This window comes from Anabrus simplex, chromosome 7, assembly GCF_040414725.1.
Source record: "Anabrus simplex isolate iqAnaSimp1 chromosome 7, ASM4041472v1, whole genome shotgun sequence".
In the NCBI taxonomy this organism is placed as follows: domain Eukaryota; kingdom Metazoa; phylum Arthropoda; class Insecta; order Orthoptera; family Tettigoniidae; genus Anabrus; species Anabrus simplex.
Window position 1 is genome coordinate 312,251,918 of NC_090271.1, and position 15,007 is coordinate 312,266,924.

The following is a 15,007-nucleotide window of genomic DNA, read 5'->3' on the forward strand; positions in this document are numbered from 1 at the left end:
CTATTTTTTCAAATCCTCCATTTTGTTTATATTAACTGGACTATTCTGTTTGCACCCTCTTTTCTGGCATCGGAATTACACTGCGAGTACTGTTAAGCCTGAGGTTGTAACTTATAACACCATCAATCTACTGTCTAGTATTATACCAAAGTGCTCCCTGGAATACATAACATTGTTATATTGTGACACCTGATACGTTACTTTCTAATCTGGAGACACCCCGTTTACATGCGATTCAATGGGTAGAACAGACGTCTTGAACCGTGGAGGCCACCAGGCCTTGTAATCAACAAAAGTCTGTTACATTGAGAAACCTCGCAAATGAATCATTTAGAGAGTTTCAAAAGCACAAGCTTCCAGTGTCCTCACATCCATTGTATTGATAAGATTTATGGGAATTATATATAGAATGATGCATCTACTGTATGTTGCAGCCTTCATTTTCTCTTATAACATGACAATGACGAAATGAGTCACGTAAGGGGTTTTAGAAGTAACCAATTCAAATAAGTTTAACGCCACCGAATATTTAAAACCAATATCGATAGCAGTGATAGCGCCAAGAGGGGTGAGTACGACGGTTTGCCGACAGAGTATGAGTATTAATAATGTTTTATTACAAAGTGAGTGAAAGGCAGGATGCATGAGCTCTTTCTCTTTTGTCTGCGGGGGTGCTAAAGCTTGCCGGGTAAGCTTCCAGTTTAACCAGGCATTAATTTGTTATACATCGCGTTCATAATTCCCCGTAGAATTTTAATAACGCATGAGGTCTGAGCGCCTAGGGCAGCTACAGCCGGCGGTCGCACAATGCCTAGTGACTGAACGCCTTTTGTACGAACAACGCTCCTCTTACACTCACCAAAATATGTTTTATACAGTTTGGGTTACAGGGCTATGACTGATAAGTTCTTAACAGATGAAATAGGCCGCGTCATCAATGCTACGACGTTCGTGCGGTTCTTATATTTTATTTTATTTTATTTTATTTTATTTTATTTTATTTTATTTTATTTTATTTTGTTTTATTTTCCTCTCACTGTAACTCAAAATCACAATCACTCAGTGATGTATTCACCTCCATTCTCTACGACCTTCTGCCAACGTTCAGGTAGCAGTTGAATGCCTCGCCTGTAGAACTGTTTTGTTTTTGATGGGAAGAAATCTGTTAGCTATTGGTCAAGAGAAACTTCGTCAAGAAACACTTGCCCCTGAATATACTCATAAAGAGAGCGAGAAAGATGGAAATTTGAGGGGGCAAGATCAGGGTGATACGGAGGATTTAAAAAATATATAAAAATTAAAGTCAGTCCGGCCATTCTATCCGGTTGATTTCCTTCATTATTTTTTAACTGAAAGGTATCCATGCGCATATTTGTCATCAGGTAATATAAATCACTTAACTTCCGCCTACCTCAAATTATTTGATTTTCAATTTTTTGTCTCTTTAAGGTAATTATATCTTTGGTTTTAATTGAGGTACGGAGTTCTTTTTGGCCTAAGAACACTCAGTGGAACAATCTCTTTCAGTTAAGCTCTTAACTACTCAAAGTGGTTGATTCTGAGGAAGGTTATGGATGCACATTCAATTTGACGTCACATTTCTTCAACATTTTTTCTCATTGAAGCAATCATATCTTTCGTTCTAACTGAGATACGCAGTGCGTTTTGGTCTAAAAACACTCCGTGGATCAAGCGCTTTCTTTTGAGGTAATAACTACTTAAATTGGTAGAGTCTGAGAAAAGTTATGAGTACATTTGTCTCCATGGCGAAGATCTTTGAAGGGCTTTATAACAGTTCGGCACGTAGTGTTGTGTCAAGGAACGCTTAATACAATTTAATTGTGTGATGTCTTTCCAAGTATTTTGTTGACATAATATTACATTCTATTACCACAGCAGATCATGTGCTTTATTTCATTAACTCGAAACTTGATTAATACATCCCACAGGATAGTAACGAACAACACCATACTTTGTACATTGCGGGCGGAGCGAGCGGGAAACTGCTAGCTTAACTTAAAGCAATTCCCTACGAGAGCGCTCTCACATGGAAAGCATGTGTACTATCTGAACTCTGAAGGTCTCTTTCTGTGTCTATAAGCTGCTACTAGTGACAGTTCCCACTTCCCAGTACTGTTTTCACTAGTACGTTATTCTGTTGTCGTTACTCGGTAACCTGTTATTTTTTGTCACCGTTAGATTGTATTGTATTTATTGTTGAACAAACAGGCTTCCGCCCAATACATGTTCTTATTCACATCGGGTTATAAATTGAAATTAAATAAATAAATGAATAAATAAGTAAGTACAATAAATTAAATTCTATATCCATAAGGGCTTTGGAAACTCCTTCTCGGGGGTCCAGTAGCCATGGCATTTCGGCAAGAAGCATGTGACCTGACAATGGCAATTAACAAATTAAAATGGCATGCTAGATAAAATAGTTAACGTAAAGTTATAGCAATGATAATAAGAAGCAAGATGTCGCAACCCTGTAAACCTACTTCTACTTACTAGCTTGGCAGCATGTCTAAGGGATATATTACTACATGCTGACGTTATCCTTGCCTCTAAAATACTGAGTGCCACTCTTTTGCTTTTCTTTGCTAGTTGTTTTACGTCGCACCGACACAGGTAGGTCTTATGGCGACGTTGGGACAGGAAAGGGCTAGGAGTGTGAAGGAAGCGGCCGTGGCCTTAATTAAGGTACAGCCCCAGCATTTGCCTGGTGTGAAAATGGGGAAACTACGGAAAACCATCTTCAGGGCTGCCGACAGTGGGATTCGAACCTACTATCTCCCGAATACTGGATACTGGCCGCACTTAAGCGACTGCAGCTATCGAGCTCGGTACTCTTTTGCTGTCCCGATTATGCTGGCTATTTCACTATTTACATTCTATGCCATTACATCATATACTACTTCGTATTTCCCTGAGACATTGTTTTCTCACTGCGCATAAAAATTTATTCAGGCCACTATCATTTCTCCACTAATTTGCAATCCATACAGTAATTTTTTGTTCATCTCTTTGTCTGCACATTTTTTGTTGCTTAACATTTAAGAGTTTCTATACAGTCACAAAGAAAATGTAAGTCATCTTGTTCGGCCTCACACAGTATACACTGAGAGTTCTTCCGGATCCTGTTTCACCCTTTGTTTCTATGTAGTCCCAACAGCCACCATTTTGTAATCGTTACATTTGTAACAGTGACAGGCATGTAACTGTGATAAAGTGGCTGCTACATTATTTTCCAGCCACCTCTACTATAAAGCAAATATCGCCACTCTATTGTCTTATTTAATGACTCATCACTTCTGCCAGCTTGACTAGTTACATATTGAAATCACGAGATATAATCGTCAACAAATTAACCTCAATGTAAGTAACAATAATGGAGGGTTCCTTACCTTAGTAAATGATCGATCAAGATACCAGTATTCACAATTAAGTCGGTTTTCTGGCTCAATGAGGAATTAAGGAAATAAACACTCTTTTTCACCCTTACTCAATTTAATGTTACATATTTCTGGCTTTATTTTGATACTAACTGATATAATACCAATATAAATGGTCCGTTATTGGACATTATAAATTTTCCAGCTAACTAATTCGTGGTTGCCAGCGTTTCGCCCCCGTATGCTAGGTACCAACTGATGAGCCCAACCTAGCACACGAGGGCGAAACGCTGGCAACCAGGAATGAGTTAGCTGGAAAATTTATAACATCCAATAACGGACTATTTATATTGGTATTATAAATGTACTCATCCGGGACAAATGTTTCAGATTCCCTATGGGAATCAACATCTATATCAACTAACGGATGTACCTGTGCTTCGCTACGGAATTCTCAGAAAGACTGACTTTGTAGTTTTCCTAACTGAAGTCAACATAGGTCATTACTAAAACGTCAGTAGGTATGTAGCGATTAAAAGCAATGTTATCATATATAATACGCGATCAAATGAAAAACAGCACATTTTCTCACTTTTAACGAACAGTAGCCAACTACGGTGCCGATCTAACAGCCCAAAGTTCCAGAGCTGGAATGACCAGGCCGCACACAGCTGTGAACACTCCTCTGCAGTTATTCCCTTAAATATGCACACTGCTCATTCCAATCAGTGCCTTAGAATAGGGATTGAATAGCTCGAATCCTATGATGAACCAGTGTGTTACGTACCAGTAGTATCAAAAAATTTATGAACTAGAAGAAGGGCATGTTAAAGAAGAATGTTATCTAACTCTTCAGCTACTTCCCGCCAATACTCAGCTAGGCTGTTACACTCGGTACGATCGGGCGAATTGGCCGTGTGGTTAGGGGCACGCAGCTGTGAGCTTACATTCGGGAGATAGTGGATTCGAACCCCACTGTCGAAAGCCCTGAAGATGGTATTCCATGGTTTCCCATTTTTACACCAGGAAAATGCTGGGGCTATACCTTAATTAAGACGAAGGCTTCTTCCTTCACACTCCTAGCCCTTTCCTATCCCATCGTCGCTATAAGACCAATCTGTTTCGGTGCTACATAAAGCAAATTTTAAAAAATACTCGTTGCGCAGCAGTAATGCTATATATCGGAGTTGAGTGACAGCAGAAGACAGAAAGCACGTCATAACAAACAGAGGACAATGTAATGTTACTGTTGATCAATTTTATGAGCTTTCTATGTTGTAGGCTTTCACATTAAGTTTTCCTTCGACTCTACGATGTTAGGGTGTCTTATAGAATTATTTATGGCATAGACCGCAGTTCCTTATTTTCCGACTTTACATACCGATTTTCATTAAATTCCGTTTAACCTGTTTTCTCATGACTCGACGGTGATGTGGACTTAGTAACCTAAATCCAAATTCATGAATGTCTCTCTGATCATAGCCGGTACGGTAACACTTTATAAGACACTAGCTGTTACCCACGGCTTCGCTCGCGAGGATTTAGTAAGTTGATAAAAATTAATTGTTCCTCGGTTCTGCACTAAGGCATTGCCTGAAAATCCCTAAAATGTAAAAACTCGCCGCAAAATTGCATTTCATTTAACCCAGAAACTCTTTGTAAACCACGTTTGTGGCATTGACTTTTGGAGCAAAGATGACCAAGCTACTGGCAGAGCTAAATCTGGAACATGCGATATGGAACTCTACATGTGAGAAACAGTCCTCTTTTCAGTCAAAATAAAGGGGGGTTTCTTTATTTCTAAAGAAGATTACAAATACCAATATTCACGTTTATTATTTATTTACTGCACACTACAGGACTTCGTGTCCCAATTACATTGGCAACTACGTCACATAAGCTACAATTAACAAGGTGGTACTTATATCTAAACTATATTCTACAATTTTATCTAATATCCTATAATATTGGTAAAACATATCAAAGTATTTTTCTAAAAACTAAAGAACCTTATATTAATATGGTGTAACGAAACATGACAAAGTAAAATGACAAAATAAATGAAGAAATACACATAAAAGCATAATATTATAGAACTTCACCTTACAATTTCCCTATTTTTAGGACTTCATAACTTTGCGCGATGAAGTTCTGTTACAAACTCGCGCAATGGCAGACTGAAGTCAAGGCCATTATTTTACTGAATGGCACTGTTGAAGATACTACAGAGCCTGTTTACCGGCGAGTTATCATGGGCACACGTCCTGGATTTTTCATCTTAAAATGTTATGTTATTTTCTGGAATTGAAGCGAAGTACATATAATTTTAGGAGAGGCAGTAATTCAGGACTATCAATAGCATAGTTTACAATTTTAAAAATAAATTTTACTGCATCCTTCCGTCTGTGAATTTCTAAACTCTCGACTCCGAAATTTAAAAGGATATCACTATGGGGTACCATACGGTGATAGCAGCCAGTTTTTTTTAATATTCTGTTTTAAAAATCTGTTTTGCAATTTTTCAATCTGATAGGCGTATGATTGACACTTAGGGCTCCATACGATGTTGGCATATTCTACTTTTGGTCTTACTATCGTACTGAACAGATGAATGCAAGTTTGTGTGTTTTTGAAGGGCTTTATATTCCTGATAATGAATCCTGGGGTCTTGTATGACTCAGCTACCATTTTCAGTACATGCGAATTGAATGTAAGCTCGTGGTAGAATAAAACCCTAGGTCTTTCATGTTGCAAACTGATTGTAAATCACTGTCACCTAGCTTGCAAGTGTAGTGGACGGGAGTTTTCCTTCTGGTGGACGACACATGTTTCCACATTTAAGTATAGTTTATTTTCAGTCGCCCACTCCAATACACTTTTGATGTCTAGCTGAAGCTGTTCACAGTCGTTTATGGTTTCAATGGCTTTGAACACTTTGAAATCGTAGGCGTATATCAGACAGCTAGAAATGCAAGAAAAACTAAAGGGCCTAAATTTGACCCCTGAATTATTCCTGAATTTACAGGGTATTCCCGAGAATAATGTGTCTGTAAAGAAACGAACTCCTTTCTGTCACCCAGATAGGAACTGAAAAGATGCAACAGTTGTTTCGAGAAACCGAACAGGTTTAACTTAGTAGGGCATCGTGATTAATGTTATCGAACGCTTTTGCGAAATCTGTAAACATTGCGTCCATTTGTCCACCCGTGTCAAGTTCTGTAGACACTCGCTGAGCGAAGTTAACCAAGTTTGTGACTGTGGAACGTTGTGAAAGGAAACCGTTTTTTTTTTTTTTTTTTTTTTGTTTTTTTTTTTTTTTGTCTGATATAAGAAGTCTTAAATATTTTGTTAGTCGATTACATAATATAAATAGGAAAACTTTTGCTATCGCTGATAAAATAGAAATGGGCCTGTAGTTGTTTATTAACTAGTGTGGGATCCCCTGATTTAAGTAGGCCTATAAGGCACACTCGTGATAACTTCCAGACGAATGGAATGTGGATGTTTATATAAACAAATTATAAATAAATACAAGTGGATTCCTAAAATCATCTGAACAACATTTTATCACATACGGTGGTACTTGGTCTGATCCTGCAGATGCTTTAGGTTTCAGCTTTTGAAGTGCTACTTCAACCTCTTCTAAAGCAAAGTTTTTAATATGCAACGTATTGTTAGTGAAAGATGGAACGTTAGGTATGCGATATTGTGCCTTATGCGGGGAATATACGGATTGGAAGTAGTCCGCAAAACCTTCAACAATTTCATTTTTTGTATCTAGTACGTTTTTATATTTGTAAGTATCGCAATCCTTACTGTTCTTTCTCTTATTTTTAACGTATGTTCAGAAAACTCTAGCGTCATTATTAATACATTGTTGCACTGTCTCAATGTATCCCCTTGTGCGCGGACTTAATTTCAGATTTAATTTGAGCTCTCAGCATTTTATATTGACTAAGACAATGTTCCGTAATGTGCTTTCGCTTTCTGTAATATTCTTTTCCTTTCAATTTTCGATTTATGCTATCTGTAAACCAAATGGTCCATAACATGTTATGTTTATGAGATATCCTGTAGATATACTCGTTTTAAAAACTGACCCACTCATTTGCTGATGGTCAGCGTTGAGGCCTTCGTTTCACAGGATTCCTGGTTCGATTCAGGGCTGAGTCTGGGAATTAAATCACTTATGATTAATTCTTCTGGCTCGGAGACAGGTTGTTGTATTTTCCCAACACTCTCCTCTTCATATTCACTCAGTACACTACTTTACCAACCACAACGGGAACACGCAATAGTAATTATATCCCTACACATAAAGTATGCGTCAGGAAGGGCATCCAGCCGTAAAACAGGGTCAAATCCACATTTGCTGCATAGTTCGCACCCGCTACCCCACAGGTGAGGAAAAAGTGGTAGAAGAAGATACTCATTTTAAAAATTAACCAGATTGTTTATTATTTCACCCCCTTAAGTGGATTTTCCCAAAAAGTGTGTTCATTTATTTTTAAAGGAGATTCCAACTACCAGTTTTAACGTCTGTAACATCTTCAGTTTCTGAGATAGGCCTATATGTATCCTCATATAAATAATTCAAATCCTTCCTCACTTCTTTTCACTTCCCCTCATCACCCCTTAAGTGGATTTTCCGAAAAGAAAATGTGTGTTCTTTTATTTTTAAAGGAGATTCTAAATTCCAGTTTTCATGTTTGTAACATGTTAAGTTTTTGTGATAAATTACAGATAATCTCGCTGCTGTAGAATCTTGGAGCTGACGTTTCCATGGTTATGGCAGTTCATTTCTTTATCCGATTCGTAGAGCAGGGGTAGTGTGGTGCCAGTATCTCCACAACGGTTGGTTTTAGGGACTTAAAACAATGTTTTCGGGCCCGTAGGGCTTAGCGAGTTTTCTTCTTTGCGTCAAGGGGATAAAATTGAGTTTTTTCTCGTCCTTGTACGACAAATTCAATATTTCGCCTATATTAGCCTAGTATTTTTATATCTCCCCTCGTGCCACCCCCTCTCGAATTCTTTTCAAAATAAAATACAGCCCATGTCCCTCAGGGATAATGAATACTTACATTAATAAAATAATTTTTAGAATCGGTCCAATAGTTCCTGAGATTATCCATTACATACATACAAACTTTACCTCTTTATATATTAGTATAGATAAATTTAACACTATATAACTTTGGTTATGTACTATTTATCGAAACGACCTTTAGTAACATAAATATTTGAGAACTAAATGTTGGGCCTTCCCATAAACTACAATTTTACTCAGCGCGTATAAAATATTAGTTATGGCCTAGATTGTAGCGAATTATTCCCCAACTTTGCATACCGATTTTCATTAAATTATCTTCAGCCGCGTTCTTGTGATGCGTGTACAGCAGACAGACATAAATTACGGAAAATTAAAAAGTTCACTTCCTTGTTACTGTGGACACGACTGATACAGATATACCATTCTTTTTAAATTCTGAGCAATGTACAGACAAAAATTCTATTTTATATATGTGGATACGCACCACAATAACTATTCTTCGGTGTTTGCCTGATGTGAATACTTCAACTCGTCTCTTGAAATTTGGTGTTTTACTTGTCAGCCTGAAGTGAAACCACGCTGTAATAATACCCACAAGCAAATATATTACATTTATATGTGCCGTAAGTCACCAGGAATACACAAAGGCTAATTCTTCTAATCATACGAAAGTTGTGACGAGACAAGGTTCAGTTAGGTTAGGTTCATAACGAAATCTATTTTCCATTTGAACTGAATATTTACAGATGAGGTAACGTTGCTTTCCTTTTCGGAGGAGTTCTTACAATTTTTTCTTGCTTCCTCGCCTCTGTCCTCTTCGGTCTGGTGGTCCCTGTGTTCTTCTTGTTGCTCAGGAAGTCTGGGAAGACACTGTGTATAGTAATCCATCGGAAATGGGATCGGATCTGGAATTTCTAATTGTTGCTGGTCCAATTTCACTGCGGTAATCCATTTTTACTTGGAGTCTTTCCCCGTACGTGTCGTACTGCAGATCATGTTGATGAGCCTGCAGAGATTCATGAGGGGAAAATGACCACAGAAGGCTTGTCGCCTTTTATCTCATGGATGTAATTATTCCCTCCTCATGATCATAGAGCTCTCTGTCGTGCTGATCCTATACGTACTATCCTCTTCTTTTATGGATCCTAATTTCCTCCTTAATATTTTCCCTTCTTTAAGCCTCCGTGGCTCAGGCGGCAGCGCACTGGCCTCTCACCGCTGGGTTCCGTGGTTCAGATCCCGGTCACTCCATGTGATATTTGTGCTGGACAAAGCGGAGGCGGGACAGGTTTTTCTCCGGGTACTCCGGTTTTCGCCTGTCATAATTCATTCCAGCAACACTCTAATATATCATTTCATTTCATCTGTCATTCATTAATCATCACCCCAGAGGAGTGCGACAGGCCTCGGCAGCCGGCACAATTCCAATCCTCACCGCTAGATAGGCGCTTCATACATTCCATTCCTGACCCGGTCGAATGACTGGAAACAGGCTGTGAAATATTTTCCCTCCTTTAAGCTCTATTTTCCTGGTTGGCCCCTCCCTGGTCATTAAGAGACATCCAGAGAAGTAGAGCACAGAGGGTCTTATTATTGAATTGTATAATGCTGGGACTGTACCTTAATTAAGGCCACGGCCGCTTCCCTCCTACTCCTAGGTCTTTCCTATCCCACCGTCACCCGAAGACCTATCTGTGTCGGTGCAACATAAATCCGATTATTAATAAACTCAGATTGTTTCTACTGCCGAAGTTCATGAGACTTTCGAAATGAAACTCCATATCGCTGTGGTTCGGAATCTCTGTAAAACAAGATGTCCTCGCGATATCAACAGTCGTGTGTAGAACTAGGAACTTCTCTCTATGAAGGTAACACGAAGTTACTTTCGTCGCACCGTGTGGAGCCTTTATCTCACAACAAGCAAATTAGGTGAATTAGCTGTACTCAGGAAGCTCTGCTATGTCAAGAGTACGTAAGCGGTGCGAAAGGTGTTGGTTCGCTGAAGGATGCAAGTGCACAGCATAACCGCCGCTATCAGGTAAGGATTAAACACGTTCCCAAATGTCCTATCACCGACTGTCCCAAACGACCCTCGTAATGGACGCAAACTAATCCGGCACCATCCCTAGTGTCCCCTAGCAGGGAATGTCATGTACCCATCTCGTCAGTTGTGTATTCCTGTAGGGAACTAATTTACACCTCTAAACGTCTGTAGATAGGTAAAAGGAAGAGATATGTTACCGGAAAAAATCATTCAGATATTGTTTCGTAATCAGGTTGAGTCTGTTGATCGAAACTTTACAGAAGAAAAAGAAACGGGGTGTGGTGGTAGTGATTGCCAGTCTAGGAGGAAGTACAACTGAGCAACTATCCGCTATTAACATTAAACCAAAGAAAAACGGAAGAGGTCTTTGCGAAATTCAGGTTGCCTAAAGGGAAAAGAATGGAAGAGCTATGAAAGGCGTGAAAACGAAAAATTCTCTACATCACACAAATCAAATACTGTGATAATCAGCAGAGAACAAGACCAAGAAATGGGAGATGGGAAAGCTCAAGATGATTAGCCTGGCATAAATAACTCATGATGATGATGATGATGATGATGATGATGATGATGATGATGATGATGCTTGTTATTTATAGGGGCCTGACATCTAGTTCATCGACCCGCTCCGTAGCTAAACGGTTAGCATGCTGGACTTTGGTCACAGAGGTCCTGGGTTAGATTTCCGGCAGGGTCGGGAATTTTAACCATCATTGGTTAATTTCGCTGGCACGGGGTCTGAGTGAATGTGTCGTCTTATTCATCATTTAATGATCATCACGACGCGCAGGTCGCCTACGGGCGTGAAATCAAAAGACCTGCACCTGACGAGCCGAATATGTCATCGGACACTCCCGGCAGTAAAAGCCATACACCATTTCATTTCATTTCATCAAGTTCATCGTTCCCTACGCATAAGTAAGTGGAAGCAATACAAGAATCATTGGGGTGATCAGCATCATTAAATGCTTTGTGTGCGAATCATGGAGAGAGAGAACGCCAATCGTACTCAAATACTCATAATAGCGATATTGTTTCCAACGTTGCTTCGTTTATCTGGATGCTATTGTGAATATCGTGAATTTCAGTTCCTCTGCAACTGTGCTATAATTATCATATTCGGTCTAAAATTATCACAGCTTTTTTCTTAAGTTAACCGAAATATTTCTCTGCATAGTTGTTGAGCACTCATTCATATTTAATTTGTGATATTTACGGAGAGTTCGTATGTTGAGAGATTTTTAATATTCAGGTAAAAATAATAAAAAATTGGATAACGATATCTTGAACACTGTTAATGTAAATTCACACTTTTTCAGTCTTTCGAAAACACCAATTATAACACACACACACACACACACACACACACACACACACACACACAAAGAAACCCATGGCACAACAGCCCAGAAGGGCCATGGCCAACCAAGCGACCACTGCTAAGCTCGAAGGCCTGCAGATTACGAGGTGTCATGTGGTCAGCACGACGAATTCTCACGGCCGTTATTATTGGTTTTCTGGAGCCGCAATCTCATCGTCAGATAGCTCCTCAATTGTAATCACGTAGGCTAAGTGGACCTCGAACCATCCCTCAGATCTACGTAAAAATCCATGAACTGGTCGGGAATCTAAACCGGGACCTTCGTGGAAGAGGCAGGCATGCTACCCCTACACCACGAAGCCCAAGAATTATAGCATACATACAGCATACCTGTAAAGGAAATAAACATTAATAAACAAAGAATGGAATGTATATATTTTTTAAATCATTTTCAGATTACATCAAATCACATTTAACCATGCATATATAAAGAATGTCCCAGGAGTTATGGTCATTTTTCAGGGATATGACAAGAACGGTCATTTAAAGCAAAATACTTCATATGGACATATGCCCTATTTCCAATGGTTTCGAGATAGAATACATTTAATGTACATTTGTTTTTGGGCTGGATGTGGGTATGTATATGCCTTAACCACCCAACTTCTTTCACTTTTCATTGTAGCCCAACCTACCTAGTTGTTTTCAACCTCTTTGTCGGGATGTATTTCTACCATTAAACTAGGCCGTTGAACGCGCAGTTGTCCATGGTGTGTTGAGAGTGAAGTAGTGCGAGGGATTGAGAGTGTATCAGAGAGAAGTATCGGTTAACTGTGTTTGTACCCGCGCTGGCTATAATCCCACACATCTACACTAGTTAAGACTATGCAGGTATGTTTACGGCTTCTGCGATGGTAGTGCTCCTGCTACTGTCGAGGAATAGCGTCGGCGCTTTCCGACACATCGAATTCCTGATTCCGTAGAGTGGTTACCGGTAGTTTTCAACACATTGCGTGAAAGAAGTATTCTTCAAAGTTCTTTTTTTTCTTCTGAACATGTAGTCCAACAACTTGTGCAAGAACAGCAATACGTTGTTGAATTGGTGCAGCGTAGTCCTACGACCGCCACATGGCGACTTTCTGCACCAGAGGTGCTCACGCTGAGCATTTCGTCCCGCGGGTGCCCAGTTATGTAAGCGGGCGGGCACGCAGGCGATAAAAAAATGAAATGGCGTATGGCTTTTAGGGGAGAGACCTAGCTTAACACGGGGAAAACAGGCCAATATTCATTCGATTTTTATATATGCTACAAACGTTGTTGACAAATCCTGCACATACCCCTGGATTGGCATGCTTCAGAGCAATCAGAAGCAACTTCAATAATGTCAAAATTATAATTATTACATTTTAAAATGAAATGTTCAAACTTTCCCGCCTTTTTAACAATATATCACGGTTTCCTTCATAACTCTCTTACTGATTCACGGATAATTATAATTTTTCAGAGTTTCCTCCCATAATGTTGTACTACAATCTGTACCTCATGCAGATCAATAGGATTTAAATTCGATTTTATATAACACTAGCTGATGTATCCGTGCTTCGCTGCGGAATTCTACATTGTATACAGAATTCTAGGCTAGGTAGTGTGCATGTTGTGAGCAAGATTGTACTAAATTGCATAGCTCTTAACGTTACCCTAGAAACGCGACGGGGAAGTCACCAAACGTCTTTCCTCATATGAAGACTGTGTTAGGGAATTTTCATTGTAATGATAGGCCCGCTTTCCTACCATCAGTCACAACCAGGTTGGGGAGTTTTCTTTATAATGGCAGACACTCACTCACCAACTGCCTTTTTACATCCTCAGATAGACTGTCTTAGTGGTTTCCTCAACTGAAATGAACATAGGTCATTACAATGACGTCAGTAAGAATGGCGCGATTAAAAACAATGCTTTCATATGAAATAATCGGTCAAATGAAAAACCACACATTTTCTCACTTTTAACGAACAGTACTACGCTGCCGATCTAACAGTCTAAAGTTCCAGGGCTGGAATGACCAGCCGCAGACAGCCGTGATCCGTGAAACCACTTCGTCTCTTTTCGGCAGGGGTGGGGGGGTGTTCGAATAGTGGAGAGTCCCAGGGCAAAAAGTATGCCCTTTAACTAATATATCTCACAGGAGAACCCGATGAGTCGGGAAATCTCAATTCACTACATTGGTGGCGGAAGAATCTATCTGACTTGGAGGCACATTTTTCCTCCAAGCCAAAGGAGAACCCCACTGTTTACTGCTAATTTGGGATTAAATCCACAAAAATCATATTCCCCTGACTGAGGACGAGGATGGGTTCCTTTACCATTTCTGCTACAATGTGAAATCAGCCAGTGAAATAGAAGATTTCACTGACAATAGTGTGCATGATGATAATGATGATGAAGTAGGTGAACTATATAACCTAGTAAAACGTAGAATTTAACACCGTGTTCTAAGAAAAGTATGATACACTGAAATATAGGAGTTTCTAGATTGTTCAGTAAACCCAAGATACAATGTCACTAGTAGAATTAAGGAGTGGCCAATTACTGTACTACATGAAGATAATTACTGCCAGAAGTTGTCAATAACTATACATTGTTACAAACTTATAAATAATACATACATACATACATTATAATTATAGACTGTTATGCCTTTCAGCGTTCAGTCTGCAAGCCTCTGTGAATTTACTAAACGTCGCCACAATCCTCGATTTGCAACTAGTGTTGTGGCCTCATTTAGTTCTATACCTCTTATCTTCAAATCGTTAGAAACCGAGTCTAACCATCGTCGTCTTGGTCTACCTCTACTTCTCTTACCCTCCATAGCAGAGTCCATTATTCTTCTAGGTAACCTATCCTCCTCCATTCGCCTCACATGACCCCACCACCGAATCCGGTTTAAGCGTACAGCTTCATCCATCGAGTTCACTCCTAAATTAGCCTTTATCTCCTCATTCCGAGTGCCCTCCTGCCATTGTTCCCACCTGTTTGTACCAGCAATCATTCTTGCTAATATAATGTGTAAATTTGTAATATTATTTTATCACAAGAATCTTAGTCCTTCTTGAATTAGAAATAAATAACAATGCCAAACATCTCTATCAGAACATGATTTACTGCCATTCATGAATTTTATTGAATAACAAATT